The sequence below is a fragment of the Berghia stephanieae genome, chromosome 5 (assembly GCF_034508935.2).
Source record: "Berghia stephanieae isolate SIO BIC M18660-M18661 chromosome 5, UCSD_Bste_1.3, whole genome shotgun sequence".
Taxonomy (NCBI): Eukaryota; Metazoa; Mollusca; class Gastropoda; order Nudibranchia; family Aeolidiidae; genus Berghia; species Berghia stephanieae.
In genome coordinates this window covers 12,465,184-12,475,183 of record NC_088364.1, presented here as the reverse complement: position 1 = coordinate 12,475,183, position 10,000 = coordinate 12,465,184, and the positions used below count along the sequence as shown (strand labels likewise).

At 38.3% G+C, this 10,000-nt stretch overlaps 2 protein-coding genes across 2 annotated transcripts in view; one reads left to right on the top strand and one right to left on the bottom strand.

The window, feature by feature from the left end:
- LOC144972427 (uncharacterized) overlaps positions 1 to 4,355 on the bottom strand; it is an 18,585-nt gene extending 14,230 nt beyond the window's left edge. Inside the window, exon 1 of the mRNA XM_078913595.1 lies at positions 3,524 to 4,355. The gene's annotated coding sequence lies outside the window, so the exon portion shown is untranslated. The remainder of the gene's footprint in view (positions 1 to 3,523) is intronic.
- Positions 1 to 10,000, top strand: part of LOC144972428 (U3 small nucleolar RNA-associated protein 6 homolog) — a gene marked incomplete in the record, with an annotated part of 519,965 nt that overhangs the window by 133,243 nt on the left and 376,722 nt on the right.

Sequence of the window (10,000 nt, the reverse complement as noted above, 5' to 3'; positions counted from 1 at the left end):
TGTCAATCAGTCCCGGTCACTCCTGGTCACAACTCGACCATTCTATTTTCATTATTATTATGACCATTCATTCATTCAATCCTTCATTCAGTCTTATAAATTATTCCATTATCCAATTCCAGCCCACCACAATTATTGTCCACGACAGGAAATACGATACACAACAACATCAACTACAACAACAAAAAAGATTTTTATGACTATTCGGACACTAACACTATTATAACACAACCCCGACCACCACCACCATTCGTCCGTTAGGTATATAATATGTGTCCCTTTATTCAATCGAGATGTGGAGGTGGGGTGGACGGGGGGAGGGGAGAGGGGAGAACCCCTATTCAATCACCGCAGGGCGTCAAATTAATTGTCCCAATCCTATAGACCGGACGGTGACGAGAGGAGAACAATACTCCAAATGACAATGAGCGATACGACATAACATATAGTCCGTCCAACTCATCCTATTGAAATCCTATTTAGACTTACCGACCCTTCCTAATATGACACTAACCCTGATACGCCATACTTGTAATAAATAAATAGGATATGATAGAATAGAAGGGGAATTGGAAACACCGAGGGGCTGGACACTTGGACAGTACTAGCTAGACTGGACAACAATGGCGGTGGCAATCACAGACAACAATAGGATTCTGGGTACTAATTATGATTACGTGTTATGGCGATGGTCATTTTTCTCTCTAGTTTTAAAAAGGGATGACGCGAGTCGCTGTCAGATAAACACGGGGATCAGTTTGCGGGGGGAGGGGGGGGGGTTGTTGAACCATATGGCCTCGGATCATATTTTCATATAGGTGACCAATCTTCTCAATATGGTGTTATGTAAGGATGAATCAAACATCTGGTGCTTAAATTTGCATTTTAAGCTGTGCCTGTTATGTCGTTATCTTGTGGTAAAGACACTGACATTCACTTTCGGGAACACCGAGGGGCTGGATACTATATTATTATTAGAGCGGACAACAATGGCGGTGACAATCACAGACAACAATAGGATTCTGTCACTAATTATAATTACCTGTTATGCTGATGGTAATTTTTCCCTTCTTTACAAAAAATAAATAAATATAATCAATGACGAAAATCCCCAAAATCGGGGAAGTGGGGAAGGGGGGTTATTGCTGGACCATATCCTAATTATGTGACCATTCGTCTCAAAACGGTGTCATGTCAGGGTGAATCTAAAGCTTAAGGTTAATAAATAAAAAAAACAAAAAAACAAACCCAAACAACTTTTTAAACTTTTAAACTTAAAATTTTGAGGTAAAATAAGTCTCTCCATCATTGAAGAGAGTGTGTTTTGTGTCTTTTTTTTTTAAGGTAGAGGAAGATTCTCTAATTTTTCACTTCGTTCATTCGGACATAATGAAATACCAGACTGGCGAGGTGAGAAAGAGAAAGAAAGAGAGAGAGAGAGAGAGAGAGAGAGAGAGAGAGAGAGAAGGAGAGTGTGTGTGAGACAAATACATACACACAAACGCAGAGAGATAGAGATAGATAGAGAGAGAGAGAGAGAGAGAGAGAGAGAGAGAGAGAGAGAGAGTCTAGTAATATAAATTTGTTCGCTGTTTTTTTTTTCATATTTTAAAATCACCTTGTATGTATGTATATCAGTATATCTTTTAAATCTTCCCCGTGTCCTGTCTAGACTGGGTTGTGTATTTATAGTACTGGTACACGAGAAATCACTGCAGGCAAATTGGCACTGATAGCTGGTAGACATGTGAAGGGTACTTAAAACCTTGTTGGGGGGACCGAAAATAGATGGGAGAAGGTTTGGGTCTCTCTCTCTCTCTCTCTCTCTCTCTCTCTCTCTCTCTCTCTCTCTCTCTCTCTCTCACACACACACACACACATACATAGTGCGTGTCTCTGTCTCTCTCACTCTCTCTTTCTTTTTTCTCTCCCCCCCCCCCCTCTCTGTGTGTCTTTCTTTCTCTCTCTCTCTCTCTCTCTCTCTGTGCGTGTGTCTCTGTCTCTCTCTCTCTCTCTCTCTCTCTCTCTCTCTCTCTCTCCCTCCCTCTTTTTGTTTCTCTATGTCTCACTCTTTCTTTCTTTTTTCTTTTCTCTCTGTCTCTTTCTCTCTTCGCCACCCGCATTTTTAGTTTAAAGGGATCGCCGTTTACGACCTAATATTATGTACATCAGTGAGTGGCAAAGCAGAAGTAGCCTTCGACAACAACAACGGCAACGATAAGAAGAACGGCGACCTCAACAACATTGATGCGAACGAACAGCACTTTTAGTACATAATAGGAAATACAACTCCAACAACAACAACAACAACAATAACAACAACAACAACAACAATAACAATAACATCATCAACTATAACCACAACAACAAATGTCAACAAAAACAACAACAAATGTCAACAAAAACAATAACAATATTATAACAGCAAGAAAGAGCACCATTAAAAAAAACAACGATAATAACAAGAATAGCACCAACAAAAATAACAACAAAAATAACAACAACATTTTAACAAAAATAATAACTACAAACAACAACAACAACATTATAACATCAAGGACGAAGACGATGACAACAACAAAAGTAGCAACAACAACACTTTTGGACCGAACGCCAAATTGTCAAATGTACCTATTGTGTAGTCTTGACTTCTATAATTGTATGCTTGCTGCGTGCCTTAACTTTTGAATTGACTCTCTCTCTCTCTCTCTCTCTCTCTCTCTCTCTCTCTCTCTCTCTCTCTCCCCCCCCCCCCCAACCACCTTCCATGATTTTGACTTTTATTTTGGCAATGAGAAACAACTAGTAGCTAGAACAAACTATTTGCTTCCCCCGTCACCGCTGAACAAAAACAAGAACATCATCGACAACAAACAATATCAAGATCATCAACTAAAACAGAAACACCCAACAAACAAACCCCAAAAAACAACAACAAAAAACCCCAAAACAAAACCGACAACAACAAAAATCATAATTTTGACTTGTAAAATGAAATAACAACTTTCCGCTGTAAGGCGAATACAGAACAGCAAACATTTAATTATTAACAAATTATGCACACATCTCAATCGTTTGTTTGTTTAGTAAAATTGTGTTTTGTATTTTTTGTAAGGTAAAAAACAACATTAAAACTTCCTTACTATTTAAAAAATAAATAAATATAGAAAGCACGCAGAAGAATTAAGATGCTAAGAACTAAGAAGAACCTAGAATTATGAGTTTTGGATTTAATATATAATATAGGCCTAAATTTAGTTTTCCTCTGCGATGATTTTAAAACCACGCAATAATCGACATTTTACTTGATAAATCCCATCGTGTTATAGACAGAAGAAATTTGAAATCGGCCTACATGTAGATGTTTTATTTCAACTGAAAAAAAAAGAAAAAAAAAGGAAAAGAAACCGGGCGGATACAGGTAATGTTTTGCGCTTCTTTTGAGCGTATTTGAATATTATGTAAATTATAATCCATTTTCACAGAAATGAAAGGTAAACTAAATAAACACACAATTGTATACCTTGGTTTAAATACGAGATATAGATAGGATATTATATTGTGATATATCCAATCCGGGGGTAAGACGAAACTGTATTATAATATAATATATATCCAGGTTTTTGATATAAGGTATAATCCAAGTTAGGCCACACAAGAAGCAGATGAAATGATTGTAATCCGATGTGGAAATTGGACGAAATATCCTGTCGAACAACTTTTTATATATATCGTTATTCAACAAAGGTTGAAGTAAATACGCTATATCCAGATTTGTTTAAACAATCCAATTTGTAATGAACGCGTTGCTACGAAATCAATGCAGGTTGTTTTATACGAACATCCAGAAAAATAAAATGCGAATAATTAATCCAAAATCCAAAGGTAATTTTTAATCCAATTTCCAAAGGACCGTCTTCAAGTATCCAGATAGGTAAGAAGCACCTGAGACACGAACCAAAAAATCCAGCTAGTTAGTTATTATGACTCTCAGAGTAGAACTAGAAATTTATAACTTTATATCGTGCGTAAATTAGTTGTCACAACATGAGCATTCCACACGTGCGAGGACCCAGCGACAAGTTATAATTTTGCCTCTAATGACAGACTAGTAGTCGTAGCCGCGGTGATTGTGGTGTGTGAATTCTCTCAAATCACGAACCGTTTTACTGACTTTAACAACCACCTCAATCACCACGTTCAATGACTGACTGACTAGACTAGCCGAGCTTTACAAAATCGCTACCACCTCCCCTCTTCTCTCGCTCTAGCTACTACTATTATTCTGTCTTGAACTTGAATCTCCGTAGGACTCGTCTGTGGTCCCCCTCTGCTCTACTCTCCCGTCTGTCACACACGGAGAGTGAGAGAGATACACAGCACACACACACACACACGTACTATACATAACCCCCACTACCGAGAGCAGTAATAACTGCGTGACGTCTCTCGGCTTCGCCCCTTGTCTGCCTCTTGCTTCTCGCTGGGAGCTCCATCGAGCCGCGCTAAAACCTGAAAAATTGAAATGAACGACGTGATCGCTCGAATCCTCATCGCCCCTCGTTCTCTCCTCGATTTTTAAGTGTCTCGAGTTTCTCAATTTAATTTCCCATTTTTCATGGTCTCTTCCTTCTCACCCTTACACTAAGTTACACGGATCGATATTTTAAAATGAACAAGTTTTGTTATCTCAATTGAAGTTAGCCCCCAGACATGCTGGCTACATACAGAGCGATGTAAATTGCAACAGCTTCGAATATGACAGAAAAGTCGTGACATCAAATCCAATTAACCAGTAGATTTTTGACCAATCAAAACATGAAATTTGTGACACAACTTCACACGTGCTCGGACAAACAAAGTTGGTTGTTTATAAACAATAATGTGAATGAATTCGACCTTTCTCTGTTCATTTTTGTTTGTTTTTATGCCGCCAAATGGGTGACTAGTTATCACACAATTGGCTCGATCAGATTTAAGTTTACACATAGATGTCTTTGTTGGTTTTATTCATCAAGCGGTAGAAGAGTGGGTATTTACATAGACACATACCATCGATAGTAAAGCCTATGTCATTTGCCATGTTTACAAATCACTGTCATTGTTTACATGATGACGACTGTCCGAGAGGTGTGGTTATCTAGGTGTCTATACTCTTTTGGTTCCTAAATCCTTGGGGAGTGTGTAACGTAACATGTCCTTCGAAGCACTAATAATGAATAGATAGAACGAAGTTGACGTCACTCAGGCCTTTGTTATTGCTTTTTGCCATCCAATTTTATGAATAATTCTCACAAAACTGTATTAACCAGACTATAAACGTTTAAGGTTACACGTAGTTTTGTGTGTTGGTCAGTTATACTTCCGGATGGCAATGTTTTGAGCTTCTTAGCCAATCGCACACTGTCTATAGGTTACATAAAGGTGGCATAACTATTTCAATAGCAGGATGTATAGGCAGATTCTTAGTATTACGGGACGTAAAAGAGCGAGGATGGATGGTCTTTATTGACGACCAGCATTTATTTAGACTAGAAAATAAGATGTCATCACTCTGAAACCAGAAGATGAATTACACCAAGTTATTTATCCAGTCATCGGGTAAAGTGGTTTTACTCTTCCAATGAATTAGGAACCCGTTTTTGTTGACATCAAACTTTTCTTCCCTATTGGTGCACATGACAGACATCATCATAGTACAAACTATGAATGAAAAATGTCAAAATTAATTTTAAAAAGCTACTCTCCACGACTTCTGTGACTTTGGAGACATTGAAAAAGATGACATTCGTTGTGTTGTTGAAGGATTTGAACCAGCGACACATACTGCTGTGGTCTGGTAAAACACATATTTTAGAAATTTGGCCAGAAAACTCGTCCTTCAAATATCGATCGATTTAAATGACCCTCGTCTAGCAAACTTTCAAGTAATATTCACTTATTTTAATTGAAGTGGTGATTTAGATAGCCATCATATTCCAAACTAAACAATACATCAATTTTGGATAGATGGGGGGGACCCATTCCTGTGATTTGAAATTTTTGAGTATTTTCAGCTTGTAGCTATTTCCCTTGTCAAAAGATTTCATTTCTTTTTTATATATTTGATAAAAAACAAAATCAACTCAACTCTCATCTTCTCCCCCACAAAAAAAGACAAAAAACAAACAAACGCCCCCCAACAATATATAAATTAAATAAATTAAATAAAACAACCCCCTCCAATAAAAGAAAAACAAATTTATGATACTCTACTTTGTCCCGGCAAAGTTTTCCCCACTTCATAGTACATAATACTTTAAGGTATAAAATTTTCAGTCAAATATTTTTTCGAAGCTAAAGGTGTGTTGTTATCATTATAAATACGACAGAGTAGGACGGACCACTAAAGTTTTATAATACCCAACTTCGCCTGAAGCCTAGAGCCAGCTCCAACCAAGAACTGAAAGCATTTTTACATACATAGATGTCACTGTAAAGCGACAAGTCAGTCACTTCGTTTTTCTCGTTCTGTCGTAAACTGAAATTTCACGCCCGATCAAATTCAGGGGCGTACCGTTGTGTGTTCTATCACAGCCGCTGCCCCTCCGCCCATTGTGTCGCTACAATGCACCGATGTTATGGCTGGTTGCCAGTCGACTGTGAAAAAAAAAAAGACTATTAATTTTATTGGTATAGATTGGGGGGACGACCGTGATTGAAATGTGCTAGTCTGGTGACATTATACGCGTATATTACGTGCTAGCTGTAGTGAGATAAGAAGATATAAGTAGTTTCTAATGAATAATAAGAACGAATTCTGGGAGGGAAAACCAGCATCATCTCAGACAATCTCAGAGAATCTTTGCTAGCCTAAGGAGAAACAGAAAAAAAAAGAGTCGTTGTTTGGGAGACGTCCTCGATTGAAATATGTTAGTATGACGACATTAGAATACCGTGCTTGCTGTAGTGAGATAAGAAGATATAATATAAGTAATTTCTAATGCTAAATAAGAACGAATCGTGCATACATGGAAGTTTAAATCATCATCTCCAGAGAATATTTTGCTAGACTATGTGTGCGGCTATGTGGTCTTGTGGTATGACACTCGCTTTCGGATCGGAAGGTCCTGGGTTCGAGCCTCGCTCGACGCATAGTTGAGTCCTTGGAAAAGACTCTTTACTCACATTCTCTCACCTTACTCAGGTGTAAAATGAGTACCTGGCCGTTAACAGCGTTGTCTTTGTCCGAAAAATTGTAATATTGCCTAACAGGCGTCATGTCTCGTCCTACATGTTAAATGTTGCTGTTGACCAGGGACCCCTTGTAAAGCGCTTTGAGCACGTTAAGTGGATATTGCGCTATATAAAAGCTCTATTTTATTTTTTAGACTAGCTCATACCCGCCTACTACAAACTACGAAAAATTCCTAGAACTACGAAATTTTACCTCCCATTTCAGAGCTTCATAAAAATCTGTAAGCCGTTAAAACTTATTGAAAATGAAAGTTGATGCCAGACTACAACATTCTAAGCTATTTGAAAGTGCTTTTTAATCCCCGTGAAGGTAAATTTTTAATTTAAAAAAGTTAACTATAGCAACTACAATTTTTATTCCCTAAAAATTACGAATTTTTATGAAAGAACTGGGCTTGAAGGAAGATGATGCTATGGGGATGTGGCAACCCTGCAAAATGCGGGATAAGTTGAAAAAGAAGAAAAAGAAGAAGAAGAAGAAGAAGAAGAAGAAGAAGAAGAAGAAGAAGAAGAAGAAGAAGAAGAAGAAGAAGAAGAAGAAGAAGAAGAAGAAGAAGACTCGAATTGTAATCAGACAGACATTAGATTGGAATCCACAGTGCAGAAGGATGTCGGAGAAAATAATACAATCGCCACTACAAGTGTCATGTTAAGTCTTGCGTTTGGTTAGGGACCTCATGTAAAGCACTTTGAGCTCGTTTAGTGGATATTGCCCTATATATATGTTCTATCTAGTAAACGCCATGGCCACCATTTTTCGCTTCCAAGACAATGTCCAAAACCCAGAGAGCATTATTTTGATAAAAGGGACAGCTTTTGGGTAACATTGGATTTATACAGGATTTGATGCGAAGACACGTATTGATTGCCTTGGATGAAGACCACACCACTGCCCATAGAGAATACAGGACTGCCTAAGACTAAGTGAAAGGACTCCCCTTTCTGTCCTGCCTTTTATACTTTACGTAGACTTGCCTATTCCTACGAAAAATTCATAGTTCCACGGAAATTTTGGCTTCCAAAACAGAGCTGTATAAAGGCATTAGATTTTCAATTAAACTTGTTGAAAATGAAGTTTTGGTGCCACAGCACATCAATTTAGCAATTTGAAGCGTCATATAACACGGAGAGGAGAGATTGGTTTCTTACTTATAAAGTAAGTTATGGTGCCTGGAAAGGAGAGATTGGTTTCTTATAAAGTAATTCATGGCGCCTACTATTATTCCTAGCCTGAAAACTGCGACATTTTACAGTAACAGGTCCACAGCTCTATGGGCAGGTCTGTCCTGACGTCGTCTCCACGCCCCTGCCTGTCGTGTTGTGAATCCAGTCTTCATCCAGGAACAAATTGATTATGTCTTCACAGAGGACAATACGGTTTTGTCATCTTGACAGCAAACAGGTAACAATCAGGTAGTAACACACACACACACACACACACACACATACACACACATACATACGGGTGAGGGAACACACAGGTAACGACGAAATTGGAAGATGGATAGAGGGGATTGAAAGTTTTCGCAATAATTGGACAGAGGAATGGAGAGAGCGGAAATACAGTGTAACACGCATTCGACAAATTCACAGGTTTAACGAATAAGGATAGAATTCCCAAAATGTTATCCTTTATTGTCTTTGTAAAATTTTCATGGCACATGCACGAATGGTTTCACGGTTTTGTCAAACTAAATTGGGACTTTCCCCCTCACCCCCCCCCTCACACACACACACACACACATATACACACACACACACACTGCACACGGAGAGTGTATAAATGTGACCATTTCGTCTCAAACTCAAAGGGCATAACGTCGGAATGTGGGGAAGTGACTTGAAAATGAAAAATTATAATTTTTTAATTTTATCACTTCCTCTATAAGCTAATTTCCATGTATTATTTCTTTTTAACCAGTTAACTGCCGTACACTGTAAAAAAACAAACAAAACAAAACAAAAAAAAACTCGTATTTAAAAAGTTTGGCCAGAAAACTCGTCCTTCAAATATCGATCGATTTAAATGACCCTCGTCTTGACAAAACCTCTCAGACCCGGACCTCGCGAAGTCTTCCTTTTAGTCCCAGGTTTGATAAATGTTTTTGTCAAGATGAGGGTCATTTAAATTGATTGATCTCCGAAAATAACTAATCAAATGTGGAGGTAAAGTGATTAGAGAGATCAACTATTTCATACAAAAACAAAATCAACAAGAGATGAAAATAGCGGGACCAAACAAAACAAACAAAAACAAAAACAAATAAACCAACAAACAAACAAGCAAACAAACAAACAAACAAAACAGACATTGTAAAAAACAAAACAAAACAAAACACCTGATCTTTTGTAGGAAGATAGAAAGGCCCAACCACTACACTGTGGGCCCAGCAGCTGCTAGGGCTATAAACACAAGAGCTGGTGAGCGATCAGGGATGTCAGAAAAGTCGACAAGACGAAAACGACCTGAGATGGATTGAGATTTTAAAGAGAACAAAATAAATAACATAGACAGAACACGGGATTGAATTAAGTGGTTTTAGTTATCGTAGGCTAAGGTGAGTTGGGTCGTAGGCAGCGACCTCTATCTATATACTATTAGTAAGTAGACGATGGTCGTAGGATAAATAAACAGAAAAGAATAGCCGGATGGGCATGCCATCTGTCTCAAAGCGCTATTGACACCTAGTGGAAGGGAACATAACCACGCCCCCTCGGACAGTAGTTTTAACACCCGCCCCTCCAATCCCCCCCCCCCCCCCCC